Consider the following 10,482-nt stretch of genomic DNA (forward strand, 5'->3'; position numbering starts at 1 on the left):
AAACAGTCCCAACATTTGAATGAGATTCTACGCTTTTGAACCATCAGAACTGTCTGAAATTCGATGCAAAATTAGTGGAGATGTGTCCCCCCACCCCCCTCCTGGGGGGACCCCCTAGAGTCAAGTGACTTAATTCATCTCTGTATCCACATATTCATTTTCAAAATAATATTATTTTAAAAAGTAGTTCTACATCATCGTCACTCTATCATGGAGCTGGTTGATTTCAACTTAAAAACCTCTCGCTTTGTCAGCATAAGCATGGGGTGTACCCACCTTCAAACTCACCAGAAGTTGTGAGTGACTTCTTTGTCACTTTGCTGTACATTTTCAGTGCTTTTTTTTTTTTTTTTCTATTCTAGGAAGAGATCATACAACTAATGGAAACATTTCTCCCCCCTCAAAGTACAATCAAATCATTCTTTTAAGTTTCTCCTTCCATTAAGTGGCTCATATGTGAAGATTTTTATGCAGCCCTAAAGTGATGCTTAAATTAGCACTCAGAAAAGTCAATTATACTTTTAAAGCTACTGTCTATAATTGTTATGGTCTCTTCATGCTTGTGTCCAAATGGTTTCTAATGGGCATTTCAGGGCATGGGGGTTAATGGTGGCGAGGCAAAAATGTTGGCCAAAGCAGGGTTAATTTATCAAAATAACTTTGTATGGTGTTGTTTTAAAGCTATTTTTTGTGGTCTCCAAGTCTACTTAACTCCTATCTGGTCTTTCGCAGTGTTTTTAAATGGAGATATAAGATTAAATTGCTATATCTTAGTTCAGGAGTTTTATATAATTCGGTGTTGAATTTATCCAAGGTGAAAGATTGACTTCTACTTCTGCAAATGAAAAGAATCCTCATCGAAGATGAAAACGTCCCTAATTAAGCGAGTTTTGATCTCTCATTCTGTCAGTGCTTTGTTTCCCTTCCCCCACCCCCACCCTCCGACACCCCATAATCTTGACAAAGGGAACCCCCACTTCCCGATGTGCTGGTCTCTGCCTAATCCGATGGTGCTTACCATGGCATTGGCCGTGATCAATAACTAATTATTAAAACAGCAATTCTTTCCAAGGCTCCCTATGAAAAAAATTGCTTTTGGCTGAAAGAGAAGGAAAAAGGTCGACTGTCCAGTAGGCCATCCAATTGAATTACTGTCCTAAACTAATTGATATAAATTTGAACAGAAGAATGCTTGTTACTGCAGAATCTCATAATGATATTCTTGGCAAGTGAACGTCAGGGAAGAGGAAAAAAAAAAAAAAAAAAACCATCCCAGCACCGATTACAAAGCATCCACGTACCACCTTCGAAATGGAAATTGGAAAAAGTGGTTGGGGTTGGGGTGGGGGTGTGTTCGGTCTTATCATATCCAAAGTATTGTGGACACTGAGATGTTCACTCTCTCCTCTTTATATCGTCATAAAAAGACAGAGTGTCCTTTGATATATTATTTAACTTCTGTACTGATTATAACTTGCGAAGCGTTTGAGGGGCAGCTGCCATTTCATCGTTTTGGTTTAAACCAGTCCGGTAAGATGATGCTTTCTGAATGACATAACTGAAAATTGGGATCGCAGAAAAGATCAGCACAAGAATATTGCAAGATCAGCATTAAAAAAATAAACCGTTTCTCCCAGTCTTCGTTCCTTCTCCTCGGGCAGGTGAGAAATGACAATGTAACTTCCTGCGTGAAATCTTTTATGTTTGCCTATCGATTTAAATGTAAGCTTTAGACTAAGACGTCAGACAAAATAGATTTGTTTTCATAAACGGTTTAGATTTGGAGGAGCGGCTTTAAATGGAACTGTACAGTGAGAAAGAGGTCTACTCCTCTACCAATTTGGGGGGCCAATCTCTGATTCTAATGCTTCTTTATGTGTTTCAGATCTCAACAGGCCCTCTAGCAACCACATTCCCCCTCTTAGTCCATCAGGCCAAGCGAGCTTCTTTCTCAGCTTTAGTCTTTCTGTGTATATATAACCGACTTGAGATGAAAGTTCCTAGAAATTCTAGTTTTTTTCCCTCTCAAATGCTCTCTGCCTTGTCCTGATAGAGTCTCTTGAAAATTCATATATACTGAATTTACTTCCCATGTGATCACACTGCTTAAAACTCATTGAACTATTTCCCTTTGTACTTTGCCCAGTTTTAAAAATAAGTTTTCAAACAGTGGCCTGTGTAGTGAGTAGGCTGTAGCACCCAACGCTATTCTTCAAGGTCTTAGCTGATTCTCTTGGTTCTGTGGTACTCTGCAATGTGACATAATACCTATTTTAAATGTTTTTAACTGAATAAACTTCATTTTAAAAATCAAGGACGTGGTTCCACAGTGTAGTGGTTAGCACATCTGCTTTACACACAGAAGGTCCTGGGTTCGTGCCCCAATGGAGCCACGGTCCATGGGCTACGGCCATGCCACCCTGAACAAGCCCGATGTCTGATCTCAGAAGCTAAGCAGGGTCGGGCCTGGTTAGTGCTTGGATGGGAGACCGCCTAAGAAGCCCAGGTGCTGTAAGCATAAATAATAATTAAAAAATTAAGATAATCATTTCCTTAGATGTCCTTGGCGTGAAGGTTGTTTAGATAGCAGAGTCGTTTGGTCGCTATAGAAAACTGAGTACTATCGTGTCATAATGATCACGGTCAGCATGGAGCCAGGCAGGAGGCCGATATTATTTCATTTCATCTCAAAACAACACAAGAGGTCATATACTTTCTTTTAAAGTATGAGACCTGTAGCTTTAAAGGAATCGCACAAGGTCCCAGAGATCATAAATGGTAAGGTGTGTGGCTTTGAACTCAAGTCTGGGTAAATAAAGCCCAGAGCCTGCAGCCCATGGTGACGTCCCGTGAGAGGTATCATAAGCCGAGGACTTCGGAGGTTCAGTTACTGGGACAGGCCAGGTGCTAATGGACGAATACTTCCTTGAGCTGGACGCCCCCTGGGATGAGGCTAGTGGCTGCAATGTCCCTTAAGAAGTGTGAAGATGCTAAATAAATAATAAACGCCGAAGATCCCTCACCCACCAGAACAGGCTTGATGTTTCAGAGAAAGCATTTGTGGGGGCAATCTCCAGGGAGAGAAATGGGGGGCCAGGACGTAACATGAGATTTTTCTAAGGGCTTCAAGAGTTTTTTGAGTCCCCCTATCTTTGAGACTCCCATCTTCCTATTTTTCCAGCAGCAAAGACCTTTGACTGAGAAATATCTTAGACCACGTGACACGGTCCCCTTAATCGATGACCTGCTACCTAGGAAGCTTCAGCTCGTGAACTCATCGGCGAGGTTTCGCTTTCGAGTTTGGTTCATCGTGAGAGCGATGGGGAGGAGGGAAGCCTGGAAGGAAGAGATGGGTAGCACGTGGGAAGGCAGTTGGCAGGTGGGAGTGGGGCCAGGGGAGGGATGGACAATCAGAGAAGCGGAGGAAAGAAGGAAGACCCCTATAAATGGCCTCGGAGAGGGAGGCGCTGGTTCCAGATATTATCTTTACCTGATCTTAATTCTACCCGATCCCCTCAGCTTCTCTCTCCTGGGCGTGAGCTCCAACACGGAGGAATGGCCCACGATTTTATCTTGAGAGCCTGAGGCGGTATAAGATAAAGACTCTTTCAAGTGATAGATGGGCCACATCCACTGACAGACATAAGACCGAACGGAGGTTATAAAGCTCCACTTGAAAACAGATTGTCATCTTTTATACAAAACAGGCTCGGATTAGATTAAAAACGAAATTCGACTGTGAGCTATTTACGGGATACACATGGTAACAACAACGAAGAAAGGAGAGGGAGGCGAAAATACACGAGAAACGTAAGCAAAAATGAACATGCGTTTGAAATACCAAAACGACGTCATATAATAATGCGCGACTGTGTTAAAGCAGGCTGTGCATACTCATACCAAAGAAATTCTGAAGTTCACGAATTCTCATCAAAGAAATTAGCCTCGCTTTCTCCTTAAATCAGAATTCATTGTTTAGTTATCTTTCTTACTAGATTTAACAACTTAAAAAAAAAAAACAAAAAACAGAGAGAACAATTATGTCATTTTATTTCTGGTTTCTTGTGGCATCTAATTTTCAGGATATTGCCTTGTGGGGATCTGTCTTTCTGGATGTTTTGTTCCTTCTTTTTCAAAGCTATCTCCCTTTCGGTCTCTAGGTGTTGGCATAAATACCACCTTTTCTGAGAAGCCTTCTCTATTGTCTTAAAGGGCATCCGGGATTTGTTTTTATTGGGCACAATAAGACACGCAAACATGAAAACGATGCTCATGAAGGAAGAAGTTTGTACACAGAGATGCTGGAAAACAGGAGGCATGCCACAGCATGCAGGGCCACCTAGAGAGGTACCAGGATGGGTCAGGAGGCAGAAGGACCAAAGGGAAAAAAGTAGACAAGGCAGGCCACCAAGGCTTAGGACTAGGTTGGTCTGAATAATTTCGCTGGACTCTGGAGCGCAGTGGTTTTCTATGGTTATCTGGGATCTGGTCCTCGGGTACACAGTATGGATGGAGATGGGCCTGGATTCTGAGAGCTGGATAATGGAGATCGCTGGGAGAGATGGGCTTTGGTCTCTCCGAGATCAGCAAGGCCCCAGATGTTAAAGTGTCAGAAAATACATAAAGTAAAATAGTCACGATAAATACGCATCTCACAATGGTTTTTATTTTCTTCCTAGCACGTCTCATATGCTGTGTATCCAAAACACTTCTAAGTGTGTCTCCGAGACATAGCTGGGTGCGGTTTTTTGGTGCTTTTTTTGTTTGTTTTGTTTCGTTTTTGTTTTTTTTTTATTTTTGTTTTGTTTGTTTGTTTGTCTGTTTGTTTGTTTTTGCTTTCACATCAAGATCACCTGGGGAACTTTTATAAAATACCATTGCTGGGACCCACGTATAAATATTTTTATTCGATTGCTCTGGCGTGGAGTATGATGGCTGTGTTTTAAATTACATGAGTCTTAGGTACAGCCAGAGTTGAAAATCACTGTCCAGCCAATAAATGCAAAGCATGTAATGATTGGGAGAAACCAGTTGTGGTCATTTCTAAATGTTGACATTAACTCAGAGACAGACAAAGAGAGAGTGACTATTGACATAAATTGTATGCATATAAGAACATGTATTTACTGTATTCTAAAATTCAACTTAAGGTAACATTGAAGAAATATCCTCTTTTGTACCTAATGCAATGCATGACTATTTTTATGCATTTCTGAGAGTTCAGTTTCTTAATTGAAGAACTGTACGCATCGCAAGCACTTATTAACTCAGAGTTTCAAAAGTTTTGAGATGTCGTTTCAAAAGTTTTGAGATGTCATCTCAAAACGCCTGAGTCGCATGAGAAAACTCACAGAAAGCAGAGACGAAATGCTAATGAAATGTTAAGAGTAGAGTTCAAAGAGACTCCGAGATGGAAATGAAACTCCTAGATGAAAATGGATAGAGAATATTGGAAAAAAAAAAAAAAAGAAAGAAAAACAATTGGAAATGAGACGGGGTGGAAAACGCTGTTGGCATATGAAGCGAAACGTACTGGATTCGAATAATGAACACGGTGAAATCGACGTGGACGAGCAAGTCATAGGAAATATGAATTACAGCTGGGAGCATTGCAACATATTGAGGGCAAGAGTTAAACCCATCAAATAATACACCAACTGCTATTCCGGTGGAGGGGTTGCGGTTGGAGCTCCTCCCCACCCCCATGATGAGAATGGCTCAAAGCTAAGACACAAGAAACCCACCAGTGAATATAACGCAATCTAGAAATGCTACCCAGTTCGGTGGGGCTGATATGAAGTCATCAGTTAGATCTCTGATATCTGATCGCTGTTTTTATGGACTAGGCTGTATAAAAGGATGGGTTTGTTAATTGTGTGTTCATTCATATTTCATTAGTTACTATTGCTATCGGTTAGAACACCGCATGTTACACCAGCTGGAGCTAGTTGGTAATTATTTGATCTGTTCGCTTGTTTACTTTTTGTTTGTTTGCTTGCTTTCCCCAGTGGTCTAGAAGCTTCCTGTGAGCACAGACCATGTCGGTCTTGCTCTCTGTTCTCTCCTCGGTCCTGCCGAGTGACTTGGCACCCCGGGCACTCGGTAAATGCGGGCTGTGATACGATGCGCTGCCTATACTGTAGGATTCGACCACGGGAGTGTCATAAAGTCATAACACCTGTAGGAAAAAGAGAGGTTGGAGCTGAAAAAAGGGCTCAAATGACCCAAATGGAGATTATGGGATAGGCTTTTGGAGAACACGGTGACTGAAATGGGCCGGGGGAGCTTTCAAAAAGCAGCGACTTAAGGGCAAGCTCCGAGTGGACCATCCTGGACCCTGTCACAACCACGGGGCCATGGACACGGTCGAGTGTCAGGGCCCCTCTGTCCTTCACCTCTGCTGGCATCGTACCCTCCTCCACCTTGCGTTCCCTGAATCCGGGCTGCCTGGAGGATGCGGTGGTCTTCCTACATGATGGGGGCATCATCATTTTATCTGTGACCCTCTTTGGCAATCCCAGGGCAATGCTTCTACTTTTCATCTGCCTTTTAAAATTATAAAAGAGATTGTCCTAGAGCAAGACAGTGCCGTGAATATGTCTGATGAGTTAATCGTATAATTTTTTTTTGTACTTTATTCTCTCTGATTCACCATGCGCCAGGCACGAGAGTCTCCCATCCTCTGCTAGAAAACAGAAATTAACGCTACCCTACTACCTATAAGTCATCTTTTTTTGTTATTCTGGGAATTAATTGGGGTTACCTCTCCTGCAATTGATTAAAAGCAGAAAAGCACTAAATATTGAACGAGGACGTGGTTCCATAGTGTAGTGGTCAGCGCGTCTTCTTTACATGCAGAAGGTCCTGGGTTTGTGCCCCAGTAGAGGCACAGTCCATGGTCTACGGCCACGCCACCCTGAACACACCCGATGTCTGATTTCAGAAGCTAAGCAGGGTCGGGCCTGGTTAGTACTTGGATAGGAGACCACCTAGGAAGAGCGGGTGCTGTAGCCATAAATAATAATAAATAATAAAAATAATAAATAAATATTGAATGAGGGGAAAGATAATAATCCGTCATCTCGTCTCTTACAAAGGTTTTGTAAAACAGTTTTGACATAGTCACTGACATCCGAGGACATTGCATGGCTTTCGGAATTTTATTAGTCTTCCTTATTTCCTAAAAAATTCTAGTTCCGGTTTATGATAGAAATCACAAGTGAAACAAACTCAGGAAGGATAACAAAGGAAAAGCAGTTTGCACATGCGCAGTCCAGGCTCAGAAAAACAACACATTAACGGTGCTGTTTTGCATTTGTCCGGTAAGCTAAATACGAAGGGATGGACACCTATAGTTAGTTAAAAAAATCCTCTTCCTCCTTCCCATCCCCTGATCCTTCACATTGTATTTTGAGGGACAGTGCAGCGAGGGCGCAAAGCTCTTTTTTTGGAATTTCCATTATATATTGGCTCTTAAACTCATAACTTAGACAGAGGTGGGCTCTTCCTTGGCCCTCACTCGATTCTGATTCTTCGCCAGTTGGTGGAAAATAACCAAAACTCAAAGTGCAAACAAATGCATGTAAACCAGCCTCCCACGTCAAAACAGAATCAGCCCACTGCCATTTCTGCTTGAAGGGTGACTTTGAATTTGGGGCTCTGCTACTTGAATTTAAATCTCAAAGACAATCCACAGTTTCTATTTGCCCTTTCTCAATCAATCAGAAAGAGTCATGAAAATAATGAGTAGGCTGCATAATTATTTTACTAAGTGGAAGGTGCTTGCCTCGTCCAGTGCCGTTCATCACATCCGGGAATTCTGATCATGGTGTCAGATCAAGGCAAGGGGTTGACCGAAGAGGCCTGGGAGGAGTCTGGGAGTTTACATTGTAAAAGAAACCTTTCACAAAAGAGCAGTAAATAATAAACACCACCCTGGAGTGAGGGGAGCTTGCGTTTCAGTCAAAACATAAAAAATAAAAAAAGGAGAGACTATGGCAGCTTCACCATAGACTGTCTACTCCCAGAAATGCTAAATTAATAGCAAATCGTCCCATGTTTCTTTTTGAGGTGAGATTTTTTTTTCCCTGTAGTTGTGATGCGAGTAGAGAGGACGACATTTTATCAAGATTTGGGAGATTCACATATTTTCTTTTAATCCTCACAAGAGCAAACGTCAGAGTGTGGAAGCAGAGATTTTTCTTTGCTATTACGATTTCCGTCTTTGCCCTACAGAGGCCGTTTGGGGAGACTTTGTTTTCTTTTCTCGTTCAGTTTGGGTGGCTTCTGGAGGCACTGAGCTCAGTTTCTCCCCATAGTTGAGGTCCCTTCATCACTGATGACTCTTATTTTTGGACTCTCTTAACTCAGTCTTCATAGTCAATCTATGAGGAGACCCTTGGCCTGAGCTGGTATGAAGCAAGGCTCCTTTCACTTTTAAAAATTAAAAAAAAAAAGTGCAATGGCTCCAAAAAATCTCGTATGAGATACAGTAGCCAAGGCAGGCTCTCGCTCCATCTTTAATCAGGCTGTTGAGGTCTCAAGTTTTGCAATTTGGGCTTCCTCTAATGTGTGAAGTTCAGGACCATGAATCATTGACAGTTGCAAAGCCGAGGTGACTTTGAACTTGACATTTGCCTTCTGGGTCATGACTTGAAGGCAGAAAGGTCTCTTTGGGGCTTTACAAAATATATTAGCTCTGAAATTTATAACTTGGAAGTAGGCGAGCTCTACCTTGTGGAAGAGAAGGAGTCAGTGCGCTTAAAAAGTTGTCGTGTGTTTTCACTTGGTTCTTCTCATTTTGCCTTCATGACGACCACGTGATATAGGTATTCTCGTAAGGTCTGGTTTCGAGTTGTGGGGACAGAGGCCTGGTGGCACTTTGAGCCTATGACCCCTTGACATCAACCCCCTTATCTTTATCCACATCACACTGTTTCTCTTCTTGGCACTCGAAGCCCAAACAAGCATCATAGTTATTGTTGGTTGTCCATCCCTTGACAGATGCTGTCAAGCTTTGACCTCGATCCTTCCTATTTTTGTCTGCCTCGATTGAGATCGTGCCTCAGCTCACGTGGCGCAGTAGCTGTCCTACGAACACAAAGAGGAAAGAGACATGTAAGAGACTTTGGGACTTCTCGATACAAAGGAAAATCATTTTAGTTTGGTTTCAGTTCTATAAAGCTCCAGAGCATCTGTGATTCTTCTGTGACTCCGAGTTCTCCTGAGTGACCACTTTCTCCTCTGTCTGTCCAGCCTTAGGGCGACACTGACTTCCTGTTTTTGCTAATGCCAGGGCTGTTTCATCATTCTTGATTGGGCTTCTAGGTTCTTCCACAGCTTGCGAACCAATCTCCTGTTTTGTTTTTCTGTTTTTTTCAATTTTTACATTATTTTTATTTTATTTTTTATTATTTTTTTAATTTAGTTTTTTAGTTTCATGTATACAGTACATTGATTAGACATTTGTATAGTTTATCAAATGAGCCCCCTAATTGCTCTTTCTCGCCTCTGTGTCTCTTTCTCCTGGGGACTTTGATTGATTCATGTATTATCTTGGCTCATCGTTGAATGGTTTCGGTGCGGTTAAGACTAGCTAACATTTGAATACAATTTATGTCATTTGGAAAATCTGGTTTGAAGATTCTACCCAATGGCCTTTAATTATGGAGCCTGTGATCAATTCATCCTAGAATTCAGAGTCCAAAATCTGTTTGCCTGCAGGAGGAAAATGGAGTGTGTGATGAGTATGTAACAAACACTTTTAAATAAAAGACTGACAAAACAGAGGGACTTACACGTTTCTTTTCATCAGACATGAGAACTGTGCAACCTAGGATCTCTTTCTACTTCATGGCTGTTAGGAAAATCTGAACGACTTTCGTGTTCTACTAAGAGTACTCAAATCATCTCAGGTGCTTGGGTATGTCTGTCTCCTTTAAATATATATTTTTAATTAATTTTTGGGGGGTGACATTGGCTAATAAAATTATACAGGTTTCAGGTGTACAGTTCAATAGTACATCATATGTATATCGCATGTGTGTTAAATGCCCAAAGTTGAATTTCCTTCTGCCATGATATATTTGACCCCCTTTGTGTTCTAACAATGTTCGGGATTTTTTGTTTGTTTGTTTGTTTGTAAGCTCCCTGACGTCCTTCATGAATCCTTCATAAATGAGGATGTCAAGGAATCTGGAAAACTAATTGGATACATGGTAAGCAACGAGAGAAGGTGAGTATTATTGGAAGGCATGAAATCATGTTTATTATTATTTATTCATTTATGTTTCCTTGCTCCCTGTGTTCCATAATGCTTATTGACTTAAAGAATGTCAATAAAATCATTCTATTCTTTCATTTTCTTTTTTCTAGTAAGGTCATAAGTACTTTTAAATGTTGACTGTTCTGTTTTTATAGCCAAGAGAGTTTGCAACTTGATTATTCAAGGTAGATATCAAAGCATTTTCTTTCCTCATCTAA

The 10,482-nt window shown here is 41.3% G+C and overlaps 2 pseudogenes; both read left to right on the forward strand.

Moving 5' to 3' along the window:
• Nucleotides 1–2,402: 2,402 nt before the first annotated feature.
• Nucleotides 2,403–2,518, forward strand: LOC111738079 (annotated as a pseudogene).
• A 4,380-nt stretch (nt 2,519–6,898) lies between these two features.
• LOC111738076 lies at nt 6,899–7,014 on the forward strand (annotated as a pseudogene).
• The last annotated feature ends 3,468 nt before the right edge of the window (nt 7,015–10,482 follow it).

The sequence above is a fragment of the Pteropus vampyrus genome, unplaced genomic scaffold (assembly GCF_000151845.1).
Source record: "Pteropus vampyrus isolate Shadow unplaced genomic scaffold, Pvam_2.0 Scaffold34, whole genome shotgun sequence".
In the NCBI taxonomy this organism is placed as follows: Eukaryota; Metazoa; Chordata; class Mammalia; order Chiroptera; family Pteropodidae; genus Pteropus; species Pteropus vampyrus.